This window comes from Sparus aurata, chromosome 18 (assembly GCF_900880675.1).
Source record: "Sparus aurata chromosome 18, fSpaAur1.1, whole genome shotgun sequence".
NCBI classification, from domain to species: Eukaryota; Metazoa; Chordata; class Actinopteri; order Spariformes; family Sparidae; genus Sparus; species Sparus aurata.
This window is the reverse complement of record NC_044204.1, coordinates 21490128-21516964: the sequence shown is the minus strand read 5'-3', so window position 1 is coordinate 21516964 and position 26837 is coordinate 21490128. Positions and strand designations below refer to the sequence as shown.

The following is a 26837-nucleotide window of genomic DNA, read 5'->3' as shown; positions in this document are numbered from 1 at the left end:
CGCCATCAACACGTGTGTCACAATCCTATCTAGCATGTTTTACTTTGCAAAAAGCAACAGATAGCCCTGAAATTATCTGCCCGTGGTTGACATGCTAGAACCCGACACCCAAACTGTGAGCAGATCAATCAAACCATAGTGTTGCTGGCAGATTGAGGTCACGCTGAATTATGACTGGAGCTCCGAGGTAATCACTCATCGGGTCCCTGCTAAAATGCTGTTGCGTCGCTCTTCAGCCGCCTCTGTGCTGCGGTTTGCCGACCTCGACCGCGCTGCCCCCTCACTAGACACCCGTTAAATGGGCATGTGGTTCAGGCCCTGGATCGCTGGAGTGGCTTGTAGAGATAATTCACAGCTGATAGCAAATAAAAAAAAAAAGAAGAAGCTTGACCTTGGGGGTGTGATGACCACTGCATAGGTTAGAGAGCCACACTTGACACAAACCCACAGGCCTCAAACAAAACACACAGAAGTTTAGGCCGTGTTTTGACAACAGGAATATGGACGAGAGGCTCATATTAACGAGCCCAACGCTGCATCACTGGACAGAGAGTAGCATGACGTGGCCGCGCTTTGGATCACTGCTGATGTATTACGTGGCAACTTTGGGCATGTGTGAGCATTCATACCGTGTTAATGGACAAGGATGTTCTGTCGGCGGTGCTGCCAGTAAGCGCCATAAATGACTGTACTTTGTAATCTGGAACAGCTGGCAAAAATCACTGAAGCATCAGCAGTGAGTTTTATCAGCCTGGCCCTGAGATAAAAGCGACCGTAAAGTGCATCCTGCAAAACCACGACAACCTCAACAATGTCATCCAAATTTACAATGTGAAGAAGAATTAACAAAAGACAACAACGGCGTTGGCGCGACGTCTGTCGGGTGACCTTGAGAGTTTGGATTGGCTGAGTCTTATTTTATAGGTCAGTGATTCATTCTCTTAAATTGACTTTAAGAGCTAATAGGGGTGAAAAATATGTAAAGCAGCGCAAATCTTATCAGAATTCTTCTCAGACACATGAAAGCAATCGCAAGAGAGGAATAACTTGGCCACAGGGACGTGTCTTTCTCTCGTCCCCCCCCCCCCCATCTCTTAACTCCTACTAGATCTTGTACTTGCTTTTTTTTCGCCCTCGCCTTCAATCTTTCCTCCGCTCTGTTTTTCCGTCTCTCTCCATCTCACTCTCCCTGTCTCTTTTTCCGAGGGACCATGCTGAGTCCCTCCCTGCTGATTATTAGACATGAGCCTGCGTTCAGTGGAGCCTGAATCCTCTGAGCCATCTTACCTCCACCATCTACTCACTGTAAGCAAATCTCCAAAGACCTGAGGACTGAGCAGAGCCCCCTCTGTTGCAAACATTTCTTTCCGTCTACTGACAAACTAGGCTAGCACTCAGTTGGACACACTCAATAAATGTTGCTCTGCCTCTCTTGCTGCATTTCACTCAGGCTCGTCTTTTCTTTCCGTCTCTGTGCAGTTTTTTCTCCCTGCGTTCTTTCTTAACTCTCATCCCTTCCGGGAATGCACAATGTTTTTTTTTCCTCGATATGATGAAGATAGACAAAGTGGTTCAATCCCACCTGAAAGATTTAAAAACCAGCTGGAAGATGAATACTGGCAAAATTTGCCTAATTGTACATCCTTGGCCACTTCATAACGCAGGGTTAAAGCTGCTGTCTCCATGGCTACAGCCTACAGTACCACGGGCTGCATCCACTTAAACACAAGTGCCTCTGGTCTGATCATGCATTAGTCCATGGATAATTTCACATCGGTCTGGCAGCCCTGAAACAATACCTACATTGTGCTTTTTCTGTTCCATTACAGTTCCCGCCCAGCATGGAACTTGTCAACCCCTTAACGAATGATGCTGAAGGAATCAGGAAAATACACTTCCTTGATTCCCTCAGGTTACAGGGAGATACTGTAAGTTCAGGCATCCATGCAGTGTGTGTGTGTGTGTGTGTGTGTGAGAGAGCATGAGCATTAACCCAAGCAAGACTGCTATTTGCAGTACTTGTTTGCTTAAGTAATAGGAATGAAACATGACACAAAACGGCCCAAATGGGACTTACTACTTTGGATCTGTTGCATGCATGGTTTGTTTTTCTTGCTCTTTTTATGACTGCAACTGTTCTTGTTACCTGGCTTCACATGTTCCCTCTAAACCAGATTTACTCTGGAATGATTTCATAACAGATGATCCAACAGGACAGCTGCCAAAGAAAATGCATCTTCCTCCCAGAAACCAACTGTTTTGTTTTGCATGGATCAGGACACAAAAGCGAACGCTTGCCTAATTCCTACAAAACTTAAGTCTGTCTTACATCCCGGGAGGTGTTGTAGCAATAGTCAAGTGGAGTGCAGCGGGCTTTTAAAACAGAAGCATTGGCCTGCTCCTGTTTTCATCATGTCCATACAGAGGCAGTGTCTGAGGGGCCAGTGTTTTCATCTATCAGTGTGAGACATGCTTCATGCCAGCCCTATATAATGTTGTTTGAAGCTGTTGGTCTTCTGCTCCAGCCTCTGTAGAGACTGCCTGCTTGCCTGCAGGCTGTGGCTTAGGCCAGATAAAGAGTTTGATCCATGAGGGTGGATGGAGGGAAGGGAGGGAGTGGGAAAGCAGAACAGAGGAGAGACAGAAAAGAGGGTAAATGACAAAAAAAAAAAGCATGGGAGAGGAAGGAAAGGTGTGAGTGAAAGGAGAGCATAGGAAATGGGAAATAGCGGGAAGCAGAAAAGGAGGCGGCGAGGAGGATAAAAATGACCCCATTGACAGGCTGTACCCAGGTTCCAGGATCGATGTGCATCTGAGCCCGGCGAGTGTGATATCTCCTACTAATCACGACGTGACATCCACTGGTCAATACCGAACACTCCAGGCCTCATCATCACGCGCTGGCCTCCCTCCGTCTGCACGCACAGCTCAGCGGGGCCACTGCTCCTCCTTGAACTAATCAATTCAGCTGCTAATCACAGGCATGCACGCCACACCTGAGTCAAACAGTAATTGTAGACTAATTCACCAAATGTATTTTGGGATAGAAACGGGAGTGGGGTTTAATACATTGAGACATTTCAGATAAGCACTTGTTGTCATCCGCAGTAGAGAAGATTAAACCGCATTTTAAAACACGTCTCTGTGATTGTCTAAACTTTTTTTTCGCCGCGCCTGTGTTGTATTGTCCAATTTTCGAAATTGGATCGGCTCTCTTCGGTAGGATAACTCTGCTTTTTATTTGAAAATCCTATGTGATCCAGTTATGGTGCCTACAGACAGAAGCATAAGCGTAAATAGTCATGCACCCACTCACTTAATACTGGCTTAAAAAAACATCCTATGATGGCACTTAAATGAAGGCCGGGGCAGCTGTTAAGTACTTTGCTGCTGCCGCTGGTAAAGTGTGTGGATGTGTGTCTGATGGACGACGAACAATCACAGGGCACAGGTAGACTCTCTTTTCTTTATGTGGTTACGGACGAAGTTGAGGGAAAAGCTATGAAAAGAGACATTGGTATCAGGACAGAAAAGTTTCAACAAAAAAAGAAGAGGATCCTTCAGCAACTTTCTATTATTCTTGATCTGATATGCACTTAAACCAAGTCCTTTTCATTCAGCTGTTTCTGTATTTTCTGGGACATTATCTGTGCATTCTCATGACTACACTTGCTTGCAAGCACACCCACCGAATTGATTTCAGTCCTCCTCTTCTACTGCAGCCTCCGTGCCACACCAAGAGAAACAGAGAGCCTGCACGCTGAATTTTTCCATTTGCACCCATGCATGTGTCACTAATGCTGCAGCCTCTGAAAAGCAGAGAATACTATCTCCGTGTCCTTCTACTGCTAGCTCTCTTTGTGCTGTTGCATTCGGGGCGGTATCCAGCGAGCTCACTCCACACTACCACTGCAGTGCCTAGATTGGCCTGATAGCTGTGTATGCACAACAACAACACGCACTGTCAGCGAGCCTTGACTAGGCGTCGATGTGGAAATGGGAAGAATAATGAGTTATTACAGGGTTATCTGTGTGTATCTCCATGTCATGACTGTGTAAGCGGCTCTGCTAATCTCATTAGATGGGACAAGTTGTTAAAGATGTTTTCTGATTTCCTCTCTCTTCTCCAACTGCGTCCACAAATAGATTTCAGATCAGTACGCTGAGAGGAAATGATTAGTGCCTTTAGCTTCAGCAGAAACTGGTTTTCATGGGAGGACTGTGCGAGTGGCTGCTGTGTAGTAACAGTGCAAACATCTGACTCCTGTTGTTTCTAAATATATGCACCATGTTTTACACCCCATCTGCATTGTACAGCAGCCCCAAAGCCTGGTTCAGTTTTATATATGCAGCAGGCGGTGACAGGCAGAGACAAAGAGTGCACTCACTTCAAGGAAGCGCAGCTCCATAAGTACAAATCGGATGTAAAATATGTCTACCATGGGAGGGTCAAAGACATAAGTCACACACAAATATGACAATTCAGCCATGAAATGTGGAAGGATGGGAAGCTTCTATTCTTGGCGACATCTTGCCTGTGACAGCCAGATGGGATGGCTGAAACTCATTTTTGGGCCAAGGAAAGCCACGGAGAGGGCGCAGTTGCATTTGTGATAAATTATCGCAAGGGGTGTACACCCCCCTGGGGGGAATCAGAGGGATTCAGAGCAGAGAAGGAAAGAGAGTGACAGCGAGCGATGGAAAGGAGAGAGAGAGAGAGATATGCGGAGATAGGGAGAGAGAGAAAGAGAGAGAGAGAGAGAGAGAGATAGAGAGAGAGAGAGAGAGAGAGAGAGAGAGAGAGACCTCTGTCTGAGTGCCTATGTCTTGCAGAAACAAATTAGCTGTGAGCTGTAGGGGTACAGAAGGTGAAACTGAGATGGATACGCACATGCTGGCTAAAAGCATGAGGTGGGTGGAAGCTTACTGCTTACCCCGGCCCTTTTCACAGTCTTCCAGCACAGCAGATCACTAGCTTACACGCCTTTGAGTCTGGTTCAGAAAAGGATACGTCCCCGATTACATCTGATTGTAGCTTACAGACAAAGGCAAACAATGTGCATTGGGTCCATGCACACACACACACACACACACACACACACACACACACACACACACACACACACACACACACACACACACACACGCACACACACACATCCTAAACATGCAGGCTTAGCTGCACATGTGCATCCTCTAAATATCAATTGTTTCTCTAGGGAAGTCCAAATCCTACTCGAGCTGCTCGCAAAATACCTTCAGGCAACATGTAACATGTAATGTATGTACGCTATACAATCCACCCACATAAATGCTACCACACTCAAACACACGTGCACACACACACACACACACACACACATATAATTCAGGAAGCTCATTAGGCACCACACATGGAGCACCTAGTAGGCAGCAACCTTTTTTCTCTGACCAACATCAACAACTCTTTTAATCTAAACCACCATTAATGAAGCAGAACCAGAGGAGACGTTAGAAAAAAATACTCCCTTGGATGCGCTGCATTGTAATTATAGTGCTCTTCCCATTAGAAAGAGCCCCCCTGTTACCGATGCCTTTTAGGGTCAGTGGTCACACCAGCTGCAGCAGCAGCGGCGTCCGAGCCGATTAACTATTGTACCAGGCATGAGTGTGTCAGGCTGAGCGCTGGCTCCAGCAGCGTAAACATATTCTTCTAGCTGTGCCTATGTCACTCTGTGTGTTCCTCTCTCACAGCGTCTGACACCACTGTTCCCCTCCTCTGCCCATTGTGCCAGTAGCCCTGCAGCCACAAGCCACACAAGCTCTGTCTAATTCAAGGCGGCACACCATGCAAACAGCGGACCAAAATAGGATGGATATGTGTCGCCCTCGCCTCGCCCTCATTCCCGGGCACACATTAAAGATTGAGAGCGAAAACTCCGGGAATGGGATGGCGCTTCGGAACGTGACCCCGGCACCTGAATGCAGAATTACCTGCAAAGAGGAGAAGGTTGCTGTGTTTGTGCATTCATTGAGTGTGTGTGCGTGCATCCACTTCTCTGTGTGTGTGTGGCCCAGTGGAGATATGGCAGTCACAAAAGCCCATCCCTGGAGAGCATTGTGTCCGCCTTCAATGCCTCATGTTTCACACTGTAAACTCCCATTGAGTCAATTACTGCGTGAGTCTTTAGCCACCATTGCCACTTACTGTAAGTGGACGTCAAGACAATTGGGTTATGACATGTCCTGCTGTGTGTTCACTGGCAACAGGGGCTCCCTGAAAATCTACTCGCACAAATCAAGTCAACTGGAAACCCGAACAATTAAGAGCTATTTGTGGGTCTGAACTCGGCATTCAACCACCGAGCATCGATCGGCTGCGAAACTCATCCGAATCAATCCTCTCAAATGTGTTTTTTATTTTGATTAGAAATACAGGGAGGCGCTGAGATGTTGACTTTGGTAATGGAGATTAAAAATGTGTCGGCCAAAGTGTTCATCAAACTGCGATCCGTCATCTCCAGCCCCGCTGAAACAAAAGTGTGCTGACTACACATTTATCCGCGCCGCAAACTAGAAAATACATCTTAGCAAGACAAACAGACAGACATATGGATGAAGTGAGCGCCGGCATCTATTCTCATTGTGTCACATGCAGGGGAGGAAGGGGGGGGGGGGGGTCAAGGGAGGATAAGAGAGGAGGGGAAAGAAAAGAGAAGAGAAGAAGACTCTTAAAATTCCTCAGTGGGTGCTATTGTCCCTGGAGAGTATTCAAAGCATGCAAAGGCTCTCTGCATAGGAAAATGGCCCTCCGCATGCTAACTGTGACTTTGCATTCATTGTGAGGAATACACAGGCATCTCAATGCATTAGGTGACTCATGCAAACCATTTCATCTCCAATATGCGCTGTTCTCCGGCTCAATACAAAGGGCTGCCAAATGATTTGAGAGTGTGATTTGGTCGAATTAAATTTCTAACCGCCGACAGATTTTTATATGAGTTAGAGATATACCTCAGATTCATCACCAGAATCGAAGGGAATTGTTTTCCTGCTGATGTAGATTTGTCAGACGTATTCAGCAACAATTTGATTTCTATTGAATTCCAAGACAATGGGAAAAACCTAAAATGTCATTCTATGTGTTCATTGTGCTTTGGGCAGTTTTTATTTCACCTGACAGTTCAAGCCCATGCAGCGGCGAAATGGCTACATTCTGTGCTAGTCCGCGGCGCTTCGGATAGCTTGCGGAACAGTTTGCTCAAAGCATTTTCATTTAACTGTATTTTGCGCAGCTCTGCCACCCCTCTATAGGGTCATATTGGCTTATGATGCGCTGTAACTGTGAGTAAATATAAGCCCGTGTATTAGATTTGGGGCCTGAGATGAAATCTAATTTCTGTGAGCTATGTGAGAGAGATTGCTTGCTGATACACATCCAAGGCCACATCTGGCAGGCCCTATCAAATATACATGAACCTCAGGAGATCATGATATGGCTGCTCTCCCATTATTTCTTCTAGTGCACAACACATTCTTGTTCCTTGTACGGTGTTTGATGGTGACGCTGACATTTACTTTGATATTTACCAACTTCGTGCAGATCTACACGCCACGGCATCTGTCTTCTGCCTCGGCGTTCGCCAACCTCTTGGTAACCGTCTGATCTCATGAGGATACCATTTAAGAACTGAATATTGTAATGAAGGCAATAAAGCATGGAGATGACTTGGCTGATATTGAGAAGTGACAGTTAATTTGAGTCATTGGTGGAGCCAGCTGATAACAGATTGATAGTGTCACCAACCGTAATGGACAAGTAATTAATATCTACTGCACGGACTCCATTTGGAACACTAATTTATGATATTGAGTTTCAGGTGAAACAAAAAAAAGGGGAATGACAGAAAACATCTCAATGTCTGGCGCTGTGTCAACCTCATTTCAGTCCAGTCGGCCCTAATAACAAGGACTATATACATTCTCCTCTTACAGTGGCACTCCAGCCGTTTTCAATTTTGGCAAGTGCAGAATGCAGTGTATTTTTACCTCCGGTCCTTTCTGTCAAGCTCTGAAAAGGCCAAATGGGTAGTGGTGGACAGTTTCTTCAGCACCTCAATACCCAAAATTGTGTTGGCTGCTTACAGTGGAGTGGTGGTGCAGGGAGTAAAACGCAGAGTGACAGGCCGAGGTCCCGGCACAAGGGCAGAGAGCTGTGAGCTGAGCTGTGGCGAGGAGCAGCACGTCCCCGCCCTGGCAGCCTCATTCACTATTTATTTGTGGGTCTGTATATGTGTGCTTGTATATCTTTGTGTGGAAGAATTCCTACTTTAAACCCCTGGGTGAGGACAAGTCTGCTTTGTGAGGACATTTCTGCTTTGTGAGGACATTCAGGCCAGACCTTAAAAACTATCAAAGAGAGTTCATATTTGGTTTTGAGGATTGGGTATTTTAGTTGTGATTGCTAGGTTAAGGGCCTAGGGGATGTATTGTGTCGATGAGGTTCCTGAGAAGTAAAATTTTTGCTTTTACCAAGCATTGTGAGGACTTTCATGCTTTATGGGGACATTATGGCTTGTCCACAAAAGGTTGTTTGAAGGTTAAGATTTAGTCAGCTAAGGTTAGACAAAGATTTAGGTTAGGGTGAGGGTATTTAGGTTAGGCATGTAGTTCTGATGGTTAAGGTTGGGTTAACACACTAGGTTTAGTCTACGGAATGCATTATGTCAACAAGGGTCCTCACAAGTAGTGCAAGACAAACAAGCATATCTGTGTTTATGTGTGAGAAAGATAGCATGCTGCTAGCTAGCGTCACTCTCTTTGCTTATGTTGTGTGGGTCCTTGTGCACAAACACGTGTCTGCATTCTGGCGAACTTTGTGGAGCTGCGCGACTGCCTCACCGGGGCAAGAAAACCATTCAGTAGTTGCCTTTCTGCCTCAGCGCTCACACTTCTGATTATCAGTCTTTTACATTCAAACGCGGCTGTATTCAGCGGAGGAGAGAAAGTAAAATAGCAGAGAAGAAAACATCAGGCTCGTGTGAGCGAGTGCACAGGTTCCTTTTCTCATGTTTTGTCCTCTTTTCCATGGTAACATTCCTTTCACTGCAATCTGTCTGTTTCCATATCTTCCCCCATATTCTCCTCTCTCTGTTGTGTCTCCTCCTGCCAGTGCCAGTAGGCACACAGCTGTAGCCACAGAAAATCCCCCTGGAGTGGGTGAGTATGTGGACCTACATGCACACATGCCTCTGTGTGTGTTTACATGTGTGTGGAGCTGAGCTGAGCGTGGAGGGGAATATTTACGCAGGCCAACCTTTAACGGCAGTCAGTCCCACGGGCCTGGACCTGCCATAGCCAGGGCCGTGGGTGTGTTGTGTGTTCAGAATGTGCATGCTGTTGTTTGTGCGGTATCGATGCGAGTCTGCGGATATGAGTTATGTGTGCGTACGGGCGTGTGTGCGAGACCGAGTGCGCTCGTCTATCAGTTAGTCCGCATGCTGGCACGCTCCAGTTTCTCAATGTCAAGCTAACACATATTCAACAGCAACTAACGTCACAGCACTTGACACATATCTCACCCACAGACATTCTTTTCCTGCACACATTCAGAGTAGCATCGGTAAGCCTATTGCCAATACTATAGAATGTGTCAATGTCGGCTTCCATCAGCGCACAAAGAAGTGACTCACAGGTCGAAGCTGTAGCGCACAGATTAGAAACTTATACTTGACATTTTCCTGTGGCCCTCAAATTTCAAATATTAATACAAATGAATTACAAACCATTATTACAAGCTCTTTACCATGTCAAATATGTATCTCTACTGTCTCCCCCCTAACCATCTGGGGTTGGATATTACATTTTTCAGAATAAAAAAATACTTACATTTACTTTCCTTTTACCTGTTATGACTTCTTTTCGGGAATCATGTGATTATACACTAGTGTCCAAGGCACAGAAGACACCGGCATGTGTTTGTATTTGTGAAAGTAATTTCTTTGCAAATTCACATAGAAGACACTTTGACATGAGACAGTAGGGGAAAGACAGGTGCAAATAATACAATTAATGATTCCATTTAGCTGATTTGGCTTCTGAGTCCCCATATTGTGCACGCTCGCGCACCATCACAACTTACTGGGACACTTAAATATAACAGATCGATCGTTAATGTTACGAGTAACACCTGCGCCTTCTGCAAAAACGACAAGTTAAAAATTTCTGCTGTGGAAAGGGGCCGTCGTAGGTTGTTGATTTTCTCATTACTAAGATCTAGAACAGAGATGTTTGCTCATTTTGTTCTAGTTTTTGATGAACATGTACCAAGCTCTTTGATTACACAGTGGAAAATATTTAGAAATCGCTTTTATTTTCTATCTATACAAACAAAAACAACAAAAAAAAACAACCCTATTTGGCCTCTTGATGACATAATGTACAGTCGATTTTTTAACCAGCACTAAAAAGTTTGAGATACAATAAGGTCATTTTTCTTGGAATTGCCATGCTGGTGGTTACTGGCCTAAACACAAGAAAATGTTTTACTTTCAATTTATGTTTTAATCATATTGAATTTTTGTTTATGACACATCACACATTCAACCCCCTAAATTTTACTGACTGTCTTTCTCTCTCCCTCCCTCTCACTAGTGCAGAAAAGAACAGATGCAGTCAGGAAGTAAAATGCCTGGATCCCTTGGCTGCCATCAGTGCTGATGATTATATATAAGCATGCAAGAAAAAGTTTCTCTTTGATGAAAGTTTGTTCCTGACATTGGTAATAGCAAATATGACAAAAAGACAAAAAAATAAATAAACCAAGGTCGACCTATCAGCCTTTTCAACCAAAGTACAACGGATATCGATGGATCCATTTCCATGACAACCACGAAACTCCAGCTGTGTCTCAATTCAGGGGAAACATCCTTCGGAGGACTATATTTGAAGACCGAATGTATCACCACGGCGCAACAAGGCTGAGCCATTTCGAGATTTCCTTCAAATGCAGCCTTCACTCTTCGTGCCGCGAAGGTTCAAACTACAGGCGTTAATCTTCACTGGCCTCACAATTCAATACGATTATGATTCAGCTGTCAACGATTCGAAAAGCAAAATGATTCTCCATGCATCTCTCTGTGTAGGGCATCCTAAATGATCTATCTCACACGGCTACTTTTTCATCATTTAAATTCCCCTTTTATTCAGAAAGTTCAACAACAACAACATTTATTCATCTGCAGTGCCTTGAACGTTTGTTATAATCTACAATGACATTCTTTTCACAGAGCAGCTTTAAGATAAGGAATTTATTGACTCTGCTGAACATACCTTTCTGAGTTGGACGGCAAAGTGATTATTTATGGCTGCAGACGTTAGCTTCGTGTGAAAATGGCAAATGCGACGCAGAAGTCGCAGTCAGGGTGGGTCTCGTCCAGTTCGTGCTTCCCAGCGAGGACATAAAATACAACATGTGCCCCGAGATGTCTCTTTTTTCATCACTTGCAGATGATCTCTGCCTCCCTCCGACATCCCTCCTACACAAGTAATCAAGTACTGTTAGCCTAATGTCCACCCACAATCAAAGCATGGGAGCAACGTTGTGACTTAACTTTATTGTCCATCTGAGGCCAGACAATCAACAATCAGCATAAGCTGCCGACTCTCGATTATGCTCCGTCTCTGCAGCGATGCGTAAATCTTCCACTTCCACATTGCGATGCATCTCATAATCGAGAAATGTCCACACCTCTCGTTTCAACTGTTGCAATCTTCACATTTTTTCAACAATGGTCGACACACAGAGCGAAAAAGCAGCTGAATACACTTAAATATATGTATGGGGTTTCAAGTCTCTTAAATAGCTAACCAAACAATTATATCAACACAACATGGGACTTCAATACTGTAAAGGTTGTGAGGCAACAGGAGCAGTGGAGGTAAGATGGGGGGAGCTGGTGATGTATATAGACCAGACTGTCTCATTGAACACCGCTCAGTCGAGCCTTCGTTGTCTCAGAAGGCTACACCTTCCATCCGAATGTGAAAGCTCTGGGAAAAGCTAGTGAGCTGATCTTGAGTCAGGATAGTTTTGTCAAACAAGTAGGCTTAACAAAACTATGTATTTTAATTGATGTGGTTTAAATGTCAAAAATATGTTTAAAATAGAAGTCAGCAATATGGAAAAAAAAAATCCCCTATCCCAGTTTGTCTAATTTAAACTGTCATGTTGATATTTTTTGTGACAGAGTACATTGTCAAAGCTGACAAACCATTTAATAAAAAACAAAGCCTGACAGAAATGTCTGTTTTGGGCAAATCTAGCAAATTAAATACCTGATAAATGAAAGCACTTCATCATGTTAATGCAAAAATTACATCAAAATTCCGTTTGACAGAAACATTCCTGCTTATTGATTTGCAACGTTGCCCACAGTCAAATAACAGTATGACAGTTTGTCTCACAGTATAAATCATTACGTTCCCCAACAGCCATTCAAAGGATTCGAGGTATAAATCTGCCTATCGAGGGCTTTTAACGTTTATCAAAAGGCAAAAGGAAGCACTGTCTTGTCATTATCATGGATCCCTTATATTAGGCAATATGGTATTATTATTCACAGGTGTGAATATTATGTATTCTGTGTACACCATTCTGAGTTCATTTCCACATGACAGCGGCATCTTTAGTTGCTGTCATTGACAGTAAATAGCTCGGAGCATATCAGTTCTGCCACACACTGTCTCCCCCCCCATGTCGTCCTGCCACTGTGCACTGTTCCTGCATTTCTGCGAGGGGAACGTCGGCAACTGGCCTGTGCTGATTCAATGAAGTACTTCCATGGTAACATGTTTCCCTGTTTGAATTCTAATCAAACATTGGCCACCCTTTTTCAGCCAGGGATGTGTTTTTGGCTCTGATCTGTAGCTGTTCCCATGAACACCATCAGATATTCACAGTGCCATCTCTGATGTCGCAGCTTTCCCTCCTCCTTGCCAGCTTCATCAGTTTTGACACAGAGAAAAAGACGTGTGCTTTTGGGCTCCTGACAAATTACGCCAGCACAATCTACAGCGTTTGCATTATTAAACATCACACCGCTTGGGGGACATTTGCAAAAAATAAGAAAATAAATGAAAAATCCACACACCAAACTAACCCCTTCTCTTTCTCAGGGCTCACAGCAGAAGACATCATCTGTCTGTCCTCTGGGATTTTCGCTTGTTTCTTCCAGTGTCTCTGCAAGTGCTGAGCATGTTTTGGAATCACAGAGGCTGGTGGTCGTCTCAGAGGAAAAATCAGATACCCACACACCCAACGTCTTTCCCAGGAGGTCAGGGTGAGCGGTCAGGATGGGCTGGATAGGTAGTTGTTCCACAGAGGGAAGGTATTATTCCATACCGCTCTTTAATAGAGACCAGAGGGAGAGGAGGAGTAGCGGAGGCTGGTAGGGTTGAAGCGCAGTGGCGCTGTTTCCCATCGAGTCTCCCTCCTCTCTCCTAATGAGCATTCTATTAGCAGCTAGGGGACGGATTTAGGCAGTTAGGCATACGGAGAAGGCTGGCTAACAATGCAAGTGGTTAACTAAACAGCTGTTCTCTCGCTGCTGCCACCTCCCATCTCCGGCTAATGAAGCCCTCACCGATGAGCAGGAGTCCCGGGACATGCCTGAGAACAGCCACAGACATCCAGGCAGGGGATATCAGTCACTCACAGGCCTCATAAAGAAGCCTGTGCAGAGGATAGCTTCCCCGATACAACAACCAAGGCTCCAATTAGATAGTGGCTCTGAGGGGAACCCTAAGAATAGCACATCGGGCAAGTGCAGACAATTTTTTAGGAGCATTCTGTGCCGCTCTGTGTTTGGGAACTAAACACTCCCTTGCATTGATTCCTCCGAGTGGAAAACGGCCGAGGCCATGATGCCTTTTTTTTTTTTTTTATAATGGATGATAAACAGATCGCTGTAATGATTTTGGTGAAATGTTGCATTGCTACATTTCATTATCCTCTACAGCGTGAGTAGTGTTCACAGTGGTGCGCATCGATCAAGATTAGTGGCATGCCATATGGGTTTGTCAACATGTGAAATACTGCGGAGGATGCGTGCTCTCCAAACAGCCTTCACTTAAACAAGGAGAAATGTTTCAGGCGCGACACATATTTTCATTTTGTAAGAACTTGATACGGCATTATGTTTGGCTGGCAGAGAGCAGTGTTTGTTTAAGTTAAATATTGAGTCAGTCAGAGGCTTGACTGTCTTTCCAGGCCACCTTGAAATGTCACACAGTTGAAGATTTGTCCTGCACGTATTCTTTTAAAATCTTTTGAATAATCGCATTACGTGTCACAATAAAGGTCTGTTCCGAACCTGCATCAAAGCTTGAGCGGAAGAATCTGACAGTCTACACTTACATTTTGCAGCAATTAGCCAGGTGTGAAAGCTTAGGTGTGAGGTGTGAGTACAGTTCCTCGTACTCCGCAATTTCTTTTCTGCTCATTCTTTACACAACCACGTCTGCCAGTGTGTTGAATACTAAACTGCTCATCACGAACAGCTTTGAGGTAAAACTTTGCTTTTAGTGTTTGCTTTAATCTGCGAGTGTTAGCTCATGGATATCGCACTGTAAGAGTCGCATTGGGAGTTTTGTTTTACTCCTACATTCATGCTCTTACTTTTCATCTAACAGATAGGAGCCTCGCTGGTTTTCTGATCCGCTTCATTGCCGTGCTTTGTCAGCAAAGACGTTCTCAGCACTTCCTGCAGTTACTTCAGAATAAAAGCCTTCAGGGGGCAAAACCAATTTTGTAGGCAAAACAACTCCTCTTGTTGCTTGACTTGCTGCATATGTGCAGACTATCGTTCAGTTTTCTACTGGGACCAAAACACCTTGAGGCCTGACCAAAGGTATTAAATATTAAAACCTGACACCCAGATGAAGACTTATTTAGTGGTTATACCATCTTAAACATGTTTTGAGTGATGGTATGCTTCTGTTTATTGGAAGGTGGAAAGTGATCCAAAATAAAGGGATTAACTTTGGAAATCAACAGCTGCTTATAAAAACAGATAATTATTAAAAATGACATCATTCTTTCCAGGAAACTTCTGAGGAAATAATCTACCCAAAAAACTTAAGTGTTGGTGTGTTATCTCTCAACATTGGTTTAAATGTTTGTTTTACATGCTGCAAGTGCAAGTGCTCTGGTGGACGCTGATTTTTTTTTCTTTCTTTGTTTATTTCGTTGGGCTTGAAAAAGAAATGTATTTTTGACTGTAAAATGTTCTCCCACCAGGTCACAAAGAACCTTGATATTCCCAGATAAAAAAATACAAGGACATGACCTTGTATTTTTTTCAATAGTTTGCTAAGGCCTCTATTTGCCAAAATCTGAAATTCTTAGGTCCTGCACATGGAGGGCATTGAGGTGTCCTTTCAGATTGTTTTTTTGAGGGTTTTGTTTTGGTAAGCAGCTGCGGCAAGTGTTGAAGTTTAGCTTTAAGGTTAACCACTGTGGGCTCATCTGATAATATTGTTAAGGCAGTAACAGCTGGGTCTTGTCAGGACATTTCTTTGTAGGCAGATAATCGTGAGACCTCTACCTAACGAGGAAAAACAGTACACAAATCTCCAGCAGAAGAGATGCACAGGTTCATTATTGTTCCCGTATGACTCTACATGTCAGACAGCTTCTTACCCTTCCTTTGATGAGCCAGTTTGCAAATGGTGTGAATGATTCACTGTCACATGATTCAATGGGCTGTACAAGCTACAGCAACTGAGATTATATTCAATTTGTAGCATGCAGATGCTAATTTAATTCAAAGTCCAAGTTCCAAATTGCATTTTTGCCATTTTTATTCTTTAGCTTTCAGCCACAGGTAGCCTCTCTCTCCAGAGCATGTACGAACATTGTAACTTGATGTAGAAATAATCTCAAAGTGGTGAAATAGCGCACTGGTAATATTATTCCTCTGACAGTTGCGTTCGATTTGGTGAGTCCCTCTCTTTTATCACTGAAAAGGATCTATAGCTTATGCTACCTCTCTAAGCTAAAAATCTATTACAGCGTTGCGGGCCTGAGAGCAAAAGATTTAGTCTTTTTGTCAGGTTGCACATTGTTGGCCCTTTATAGTAGAGGTTTCTGCTTGTCAGCATGTTTGCTGAAGTTCCTCTCATTGGGGATTTCATTGTGCTCAGACTATGCAAATTTCACAGCTAAGGCTAATGCATTTGCACTGCCCAGAATTGAACATCTTGGTAGGAAGGATACAGCTTGTGACTGCACGTGGCCCTGTTCTTACACACTCGCACACACACACACACACACACACACACACACACACACACACACACACACACACACACACACACACACACACACAGACAGCTAAACACTTACAGCACATTATGTCAGTGATAGGGATCCAGATGGTATACATGAAATTCCTGTTCCTATATCACACTGTTACAGACTCGCACCAGTTTAGTCCCACAGCAAAGTAATTGGAGTGATGTTTTTCCTATGCGACACTTCTTATCACACATTGAAAAAACAATTTTCCTTCCAAATCATTCTGTCTGCGAGTACAAGAGTAGCAAGCGGGCTCTGTGTAAACAGAATGATATATTCCTGGATGCCTATAATCATGCAGTAAACAAGTTTTTTTCCTCTCTGTGCAGATGAAGCGTCTATGCCAAAATTAAGTGGGCGAAAGTCATACATTTCCTATTTCAAAATAATTTAGAAGTCTCAAAAAGAGTCTGACACACCTAGTAATGTTCCCTTCCTGCTGCAAAAATGTATATAAATCACATGTTATGCAAAGCGGTTAAATTGATGAGGAGTGCGACGGTGCTGTGAAGCGTGCCGCAGCTTCGTAGCAGCTCCACAGTACCCTTCTGTTATTCATGTGGAGGCATTGAGCACTCTTCTCTCGGCAGAGATAAACAGATGTATGGACACCGAAGGAGTGACCTAGCTAGCCGCAGAGGTGAGCTGTCAGCAACAACAAGCAAACACAGAGTGCTCGTGGTCATCACTAAAGGGCAAAGTTCAGCTAATTACACCGCGGTTGTTCATCTGGCCGACAAACGCGGAAACAACAGTCTATTTAACAACACATCCAGCCAGCCGAGTTGCCTCGTGTGGAATGCCTAATGAATGAACACTTACACAATCGGGAGTGTGGGAAAAAAAATGCAGCGGAGAAGACAAAAAAAAGAAAGAACAGTCAGTGCAGAAGCAAAGATGGATGGACATAATGAAATGTGAAAATAGCAAACGGGATAGGAGTGAGTGGTGGGAGAGAAACTGGGCCAATATGTGTTGAACAACAGGGAATGGAGGGGAGAAGGCGAGAGATGGAGAAGGTGTGAGAGGAGGAGGGAGGTCAGCAGAGATGTGGAGATGGGTGGAGGGGTAGGAGGAGGGGGGAGAGATGAGCCCCCAGTGCTCAGCTGTCAGTGCTTCCTCTGCAGGTGGGGCAGGAGGAGTGCCAAGTCCCTACTCTCCCACTCACACAGACACCCATGCATCACTCTATAATGGATGCTTTACACTGGTGCCAGAGAGAGAAAGACTGAGGGAGAGCGAGGGGGAGACATGGTGAGAAGACGAAAGAGAGACATGGGGGAGGGTGGGGAACTGGAAAAAGAAAGAAACTGCTATGAGGAACAGGGAAAAAGGGGGGCTGAAGAAAATGCCTCGGAGATTAAGGCGGCGAAAGTTGAGGCAGGGAATGCAGCAGGGAAACGGAAAGGCAGACAGACAGATACCTCCATCAAGTCATTAGACCAATCAAGAGAGGAAACAGACGAGACAGTCTGGGAGCAATATGATGCAGCTATTGGTTTAATTGATCTAAAGCCTAACATGATCAAAGAATGGCGGGGCACAGCCGGGAGCTGCAGCCCCCGATCCCCCATTCCACTGTCACTGTCCATTAGGAGGTGTATGAATGCGCCCTTGACAAAGATTTATCAAGAATGATTCATAGAGGGGATCTACCTGAACTAATGACTCGCCACCGTCTTCACTGGGGATTGCGGGTCATCAACAGATGACATATTCTGTAGTCGCCTCGTTCATCAGCTGCGATTAGATTCCAAAAGCAATCTCAGCCATGCATCAACAGATGGGTCTCATTGTATTTTCTCAGAGAATATTGCTGAGACAGCCCGTGTGTGCCACATGTCGCTCAAGCTGCCGAAGCCTATTCATACAGTTGTGGATCTGGGCCTGCAGGTATATGCAATGCTCTGAGCTATTACCTTGGTTGATGGAGGCATGGATTTACTAAAGTACTCAATTATCCCCTGCTTCTTTCTCTGACCTGCTGCTCGGCTCTTTAACACCTATAACTCCATGCTTTATAGGCTCAACTACCTGCTGCAAGCAGGGACAGACTGATGGCTGGACTACCTGAATGAACTGCCTCCACCGTTTTCAGGCCATTTGTCAATTCTTCATTCCTCCGCTCTCTTCTGGCTAGGGATAGGTAAAGCTGCCTGCCACTGATGGACAGCCCAACTGGATATTATTTTCCAGAGTGTTACCTCAAACCAGCTATCGGACCTCAGTGGAGTCATCTTTACCTTAATAGCCCCCCTCCCACCACGCATTATGCTGCAGAGTCCCCTTTTCTCTCCTGCTCAACTTAATTTTTCTCTTTGCAACGGTCAGTAGTGAAGAGAAAAAAAACCTATTTGCTGCCTGAATTAGGCCATTTCCAATTTTCTTGTGAGTTCTAAACAGAGAAATACCTCTTAGCTGCAGAACAATCCTCCATCTTTGTTTTGCGAAAAATAAAGCAATTTGGCTCTGCTATACAAAGTCAAATACATTGTCGTTCAAAAAGCGCCTGAAAAATGTTGCGTAGGCCACTTGTTAAAAGCAGTTTGCCTTCTCCGCACAATGACGGCCACACTATATGGCAGACAACAAAGCAGAGTAGTCAGCGTAAATAAATACAAGCATTCTCGCTCTGCAGAGATGGCATCCCCCTGGTTTAATTATCGCTCTTGTCAATCGAGGTAGAAGAATACGGCACCTGACAAGGCGCGTCCCCATTCTCTCATCTCGCATAGGCCTTTTTCACACCCTGAGATGCACAGACACCCTTCAGCAAACAGCCAAATCAGACCTGGAGATGCAGGCATTCTGTTGCCCCAAACACCCAGGTAACTTTACAGTGTCGACTTGCTGAATGCCTTTGACACCTCAGAAATGGGGCCTATTCAACTTCGACAATTGTCCCTGGTTTTTCTCAAGCACGAGGCATTTGCACAACAATGGCAGCTGCATCGTGTATGAATAACATCCCAGGGATGTGGTTTTGCAGCTATCTTTCCCGGTGACTCCAATTCATATTCCAACACTTGCAAGGTGCATTTATTTGATGCTGAAACTTCACAAGCGATGGATCCTGGCTCCTATGCCTGAGCCCACAGAAATGCAACTGACACTAAGCGTGGATGGATTGCACCTCTGGATCTGTACTGTGAGAGCTCAGCACAGGGACATTATGGAGTGGGGGTGTGCAGGCCTGAAGGCCATTCCACAAGAGAGCCTCCCATGGGTCTCATTCCAGAGAGGAAACCCACACATGTTATTTTCAAAAGGTCATAGCCGGATGTAACAGCACAGTTAAAGCGGTGATGTAGTGTAACACTCACACACTCTTCATCTATATGGCCCGTTGGCCTCCATCTTCACTCTGTAAGATAAGTTAATTTGGAGCAGCGTTTACATTAGCCTTAGATAACATGTCGATATCTTAAAATGCAGCAAATGAATGAGTACACAAGTTGTCCAGGCTCAGCAGTTCCTTATAATTCCCAGCAGCCTCACTACAATAGTGTTTGTGTTGTTCCCTCTGAGGACGACTACAGGCCTGCCTGTACATGGTAAATGATTGTCAGAGCAGAGGTTAGGTGCTCATGGCAACACAGCCTTTGAATCCCACGACGACAGCACTGTATCAGCGAGGATGACGGAGGCAGATTGATTCTAGGTCCAATAAACATTGTTGCCACTCTTCCTCTATAGGTCTGCACGTTAAATACATGCCAGAAACAGCACAGTAGTCATTTGCATTGATTTGTGCAGGGAAATCACCAGACGGCCAATACAGGACCTTGTTTTCTAACCTGCCATGTGGAGTCACTCACAAAGCTGTGAAACATTAAGGGATTGAAATATAATTACTATAATGATGGAGAATAAATCCTCACTCTATGTCAGATGTAGTCTGGAAAAGAAAGTCTGACATGTGTTAAGTGCTTAAACTGACAGTTTTTTAAAATAATGACTGAGGTGTTGAATGTATTCTTGATTAAGTGATTAATCATTGGTCTATCAAAGATAACAAAAAAATACAGACCAAAGACCAAGTTGACTTCCAACCAACAGTTCCAAACACACAAACATTAGATTTACTGTCATAGAAACAAACCAGCAAATGTGTTTATCTGGAACCAGTTTTTGCAGAGTGAAACGATTCATTGATTATCAGATGAGTTGCTAGTTGATTTTCTATCAAGTGACAACACCAGACAGCTCTACACCAATGCAAACACTTCACATAGTGCCTTAAAAAAACACATAAGGCTCACACTAACATGCCTTAAAACTAACAATGAATGAAACTATATGTAACAATAATAATACATTTATTTGTAAAGCGTTTAACAAAACCAGCATAACAAAGTGCTCCACAGCACACAAACTCAAAAACACAATAATAAAATACAAAGTAATAAAAGAGAAATAAAGCTAACAACAACGGATGACTTAAGCAATAAAAACACCGGAGATAAAATGTTTAAATGCAACAGGTACACTCAAAGAGAGTCGTGTACGACTTAAGTGCAGTGTTTAAAGATTTAAAGATTAAAGTACAGTGACAGTGCAGACACAGGAAGACCTTACAATCAAAATAGGTCTTTAAAAGTGATTTAAAACTGACTATTACCGTAGAGTACTATTACTATTAATGTACTGTTAAATCTACTGCATCAATACTATTTAAGAAACTGGGGAGACAACAACAGAACTGACCCAAACCCGAAAAACAGAGTGAAATACACACAAAATGTCTTCAGTTGTCAACTCCTGAACCCGCTCCATCAGATTTGCTATGTCTGATACTGTAACACGCATTCTTATAGTGAGTCGATTTGTTTAATGGAGGACATTTTTGATTAATTAAGCTTTTATTTTGCAAACTTATCAATATGACTTTATTCAGGGTGCAGCCCACGTCTATATTATGCAATATTCAGCATAAACCCATGATTTACTATGTTAGAAATCGTTATTCAATTGTATTTATTTTCCTACTAAATGTGACGAATATCACATAATTCATCAAATCAAGCTTAATATTCACTTTGTATTCCAAACAGTCCAAATGTATCCATCATATCATATTTTCATTATCTGTGTATAACATCAGTAATAAGAGTGACACCGTATTATGAGGATACTGTCACATTCATTAGGATGCGGGTGTCATTTTAGTTTAGGTTATTAAGGCTCTTTTCTGACAGCCATTTTGCCTCTACATGATTCATTGACCGGACATACTTGACTGTAAAGGACGTGGCGGCTTGTGTCCAACTGTAATCATTATCATCATCACAGTCCAGTCGCTCGAACGAAGGCTCTAGTTTCTCACCCAATCGGCTGAAGGAAATTGTACAGTGATGCATCAACTCCTATGACTACCGAGTGACATCCTCTCCACGGCTGCATGAATCATAAATTCCAGTGAGAAAATCCACAGCGTGTAGATTTCACTATGAAGAGCGGCCATCAACATAGTTAATATTTCAGATTTGATTGGAGAAAAATGTCCCGCCACGTCATTTGATTTTTCCAATCAACCTGATCCTCGATTTCTACACATCCCATGATGCACTCCTTCACTTAATCACCTTCGATGCTATCCTTTGCACCAAACGCATTCAAAAACTTGTTACCCTTTGCCAAAAAAGATGAGCACCTGTCACACTGCCCTCTTAATACTCATGGTCCAAGGGGTTTCAGTGTTTGCTTGGTGATGTCTTGCATTAAAAAGCCTTGGTAGTCATTGCACTGCTGTAATAAAACCCAAGCATTTAACATGCACATTTATGGTCCTCAATAACCCAGAAGTCTTAATAAAAATGAAAGCTGACATTGGCATGAAGGATCCTCCACACTAGCTGTCTTTAATGTCTAAGACGTTCCATTAAAAGGGGAGCACTTCCTCAGAAGCGGAGCTTTTATCCTGATTGCTTACAGGAAGAGAGGGAAAAAAATGAAACCAAACGACCTTCAGCGGCTCTACAACCAGCCCTTTCTTCATGTGCGCTCGGTGCATAGACTCGCCAGCGTCCACATACTATGCCGACAGCTGCTGTAGACACATGTGCACTGGTTTACAGCATGTTTTTGTGAAATAAGAAACAGATATATTGATTCCTTTCTACAGGGAGATAATATGCCCAAATACACATGTCTGAGTCACTGGCTACTTGGTATTCTGCTCATGTGCAGAGAAGCCAGTTGACTTTTTATATCATACTGATTATTAGGAGATAGGGAAAAAGCCACATCTACATGTTCAATTAGTGCCTGTGTGATGCCAGATAGATAATACAAGGGACTGGCTAATGTCCTTGCTTCTGAACTTCTTGAGCCGTTTTTCTGTTTGAAGCTGGAAAAAAAGAAGATGGGGACAGAGATTTTTCTCCGTGGGAACACAACTGTTGAGCTACATTTAATAAGCCGGTCAAAAACACTCTCCTGCCGAGAGAGAGCACACTTTTAATGACCATTCTGCTTCCAAAGTCTCAGATGTGCAGCTAGATTGCTCGCCACATAGCAGACAAGGGAGCAGCCATCTTATTAATAGCAACGCACCACACACGCTGCAGACTAGGGAGCAGACACCCAGAGAGGGAGCAAGGAAGAGAGATGCACACACTGGCACATGGAGAGAAAGCGTGTATCCCTCGCATGCTTTTACTGTCTGTGAAGGCAGGGAGACAGATGGGTGCAGTGAGGAGGAGATTAGATGGAGGAGGCAGGGCAGGGGCCGGGGTCTAAAAAATCCAGCCCTCACGAGAGGACGTCCAGGCCAGCCTCCACTCAGGCCAGAAGGCGCCGGGAGGGTGGGGGGGAGGGAGTTTGTGATGGATGTACCCTGTGGTGACTGGAGCCCTCGGCACGCCCACATGGAGACGACACCAAGGCCAGGCCAGAGGAGCAGGCAATCAAAGAGAGAGGCCGGAGGGCCGGGATGATATAGGAGGATCCAGCTTATTAAATAGGCTTCAGGAGGAGCATGGAGCATCTGAAGTAAGTTGTCACTCTGCCACCAACAGGCATAAAGGAGCCCCTGTTAGATGGAAAGTCTATGCACTGTAGGCAGTGATGACAGACTGTGTACAGTAAGAGTGGGAATACTGTCATTAAATACACCGACACACCAGGGAGCTCAAGAGCCAGTGTGTCATCGCAGATTTACTTTTTCTTTCTTTTCTCTTTTTTATTTTTTTTTTACCTGTGCCTCGTTATCCTGCATCGGAGCCGCAGGTGAAGGAGAATGTTTGTGCGTGCACGTAGACATGTGATCCTACGTGATGTTATCATAGCCTACCTCATTCGACTCGTGAATTCAAACACACCACATTCAATGTGACACCGCTACCTACTTTTCTGCAGATAAAGCAGCAATTTTTTGCCTGTGAGTGAAGGTGGGCAATCTGGCCAAACACAATATCACAATCTATTTAATAGCAAACATGATCCCCATTCTAAATTGCATTCTTTTCTCTCAATTTTGAAAGGTCAGGTTGGCTTTAGCCAGACTTAAACTAGCCAATACAATACCACAATAAATTTAGTTCTGGACAAAACTCGTGTAGCATTGTTTAAAATACCTCACCTAAGGCCTCAGGTGTTAAAATCCTCAGCATCACACAACATTAGAGAGTCTTCACAGATTCTATAATCTAATTTGGTTAGAATTTTCTTTACATGCAAACACAACAAGATTTTAAATCAATGGCGCATCCCACAGTAAAAGATGTTATTAAGATTATCGTGCCAGAGGGAACGATGCAGCACCTTACGTGTTCTCTTTCACGTGATCTCATGGGGCAGCAGATGTAAACGAAATGGAGACTAATGCTACAACTAAGTGTTAATAGCACTTTTCAGGGAGAAAAACAAAAAAAGAAGAAACTTGTCTGGATGAGAAAGTGGTTGGGGGGACGCGTTTAACATGTCAGTATAAGTATCTGTCAACAGCAGTATGCTAGCTAGTGTTAGCCTCAAGGACCATAATGTTCATCATTGCTCTCCAGCACCGTCAGGATGCCTTCCTCCTCAGCTGTTGTGAAACAACTCATGTAATGACCATTGTACACTTCCAGATTTACATCCTAAATATGAAACATACTTATCAGGGTGGCCGAGACAGATCTTTAAGCATTGAGGTCTAAAAGTGGATCTGTACACCCCTCAAATTACCATGTAATCTGGACCAAACATCTGCACCAACCAAGGGTCCAGACCAGATTGTCGAGAGGGGTGAATTGGAATCTGTGTGCCAAGCCTAAGGTAGAGCGTGTGAAGACATTCAATAATGAAAATTCAATAGTTGTGTGAAGTTTGGAAACAGAAGTGACATGACATGAAATCAGGGTGATTACTATAATTGTAAATTAATCTATCTATTATTGATTTTAGATGAATCGATCCCTTGCTCATCTTCAAATGTCTTGTTTTGTCACACATTAGAGAGTGTGAAAGTTTGTGATTTTTCTGTTACCTCAAATCTATTAATCGATTATCAAAACAGATTAATTTAACAGTTGACAACGAATTCATTAATCGTTGCAGTTCTACACTGAATCGGTAATCTCTACAGTACGCCAGAAAATTATATTGTGGACACTTTCAAGACCAATCAGGATCTAAACAATGTCAGATCACACATCGCTTGTTGACAGTCTTGTTTGGTGACTTGATTTCCATTCAGAGAGCGAAGTAAGAAACTAAATAAAAGGCGCACTTCCTCAGAAGCATCAGTCTGCTCATCTGGACAGGAAATAAGCACACAAATCCATCACTGAAGGCCACCTGAAGCCAGGTGTGCTCTTGCATCAGTGTGTAATTCATTTGATTATAGATTTTTACTTCCATTTTGCCCACTATTTTGATCCAGACCCTCTAAATCCTGTCTTGTTTATTGTGTTTTCCTGGCAACAAGGACATCCTACCAGTTTGCACTTCAGTGGTTAAGAGAGGAGGAGGAGAAGGAGGAGGAGGAGGAGGAGGGGGAGCAGCGGATGTTCTGAAAGCAGGTGCAAGAAGACATTTCTTCACTTGGATTTCCTGTCACATCCTGCAGCCCACTCCAGTCCTAAACTTTATATAATTACAACAATCTGTGCTCCGAGAGAGACTGTGTGAAATCTGATTGCCATTGGTAACATTCGCAGCAAGAGTCCCTGCGTGATAGAAGGCTTCCTGTTTCAATTTCCTAGGATCCCTCAAGTTTTACTGGCTCCTTTTTTTTTTCCATCCCATCAGTGGGGCATACATTTCCATTCAGGGGAAAAAACAGACCCGGTAATATCCAATTTACTAGGAGGCAGAGGAGATGGTTTCACTGGCAGTATAATAACATGCTACATGGAGCGTGGCATTATGGAGTATGAATAAAAAAGGCATTTACGGTAAAAATTCAATCCAAAAGCAGTCATCATTCATCAGAGGAAATCAAGGCAATTAGTAACACTTTAATGCAAATTGGAGAACGCAAAACACATCACAAATCCCTGCCACTGCGACGGGGACCGAAGGAAAAAGGAGCTCAAATGACCTCTTTCAGGTTCCTGCATGTTGGAGGGGTTTACTTTGCCTAGTGACGACAAGCAGGAATGTGTGTGTGTGTGTGTGTGTGTGTGTGTGTGTGTGTCAGTGTCAGTGTCAGTGGTGGGTTAGCTTTTCCTGACCACAGTCTTGCCTTGGACCGATCCTCCATTTAATGCAAGAGTGATTTCTTTAATGTAATTCACTCCCGTCTAATGTACACTAAAAGCCCCCGTGTTACATTTCCGACCACGTGTGTCAAAACGCGACATGTTTGTGGCTTGTTAATATGTTCACGAGCGGGTGGCGTGAGCGTGCCTGAATGTAAAGATTCCTTGTTTGGAATATCGCCGCCACAATGCACAAACCCATAAACATCGCTTACCCCTCAATATCCTGATAGCCTGTCATGTACACAACGCCGCTATCAATTAAATGCTAAAACAAACAGCCAGCTTTTAAAGGGACAGACACGTACGTGACTGAGTGTAACAATTCCAGGTTAAGAGTTGGATGATGCAGACTCTGCAGGGTGCAATTCTCCTCCTGCAAGAACTTGCCAAGGAGCAGCGAGGCTCCATCTTAATTCAATGATGCATTGGGGAAGCATGTGTATGGGGGCGGTGTTTATCGCATGTCCAGGTTAAAGTGGGAATGCTGCATTTAGGATTAAAGACATGGCCAACATGGGCAGTAAATCATCATGAAGTAGCACTAAGGTAGCCAGCAGATAAACAACATTGCTTACAGTGCTCATGTGTGTGTGTGTGTGTGTGTGTGTGTGTCATTTTGCATGACTGTGGCTGTCTCTGAAAAGCTCTCCCCTGGTACTCCACGTCCCTTTTTATCTTCCTTACAAAGACGCATATACCTACATGTTTATTTCTGACATGGAGAGAGATGCTAACAAAACAGGAGCAGCAGAGTACGTCAAGACCCACATGGGGTTCGAAAATCCACCGTGGAGTTTCAATTTCCGAACGGT

At 43.8% G+C, this 26837-nt stretch overlaps 1 protein-coding gene across 3 annotated transcripts in view; it reads right to left on the bottom strand.

Moving 5' to 3' along the window:
- Positions 1 to 26837, bottom strand: part of nlgn3a (neuroligin 3a) — a 130943-nt gene that overhangs the window by 18692 nt on the left and 85414 nt on the right. The window lies entirely within an intron of this gene.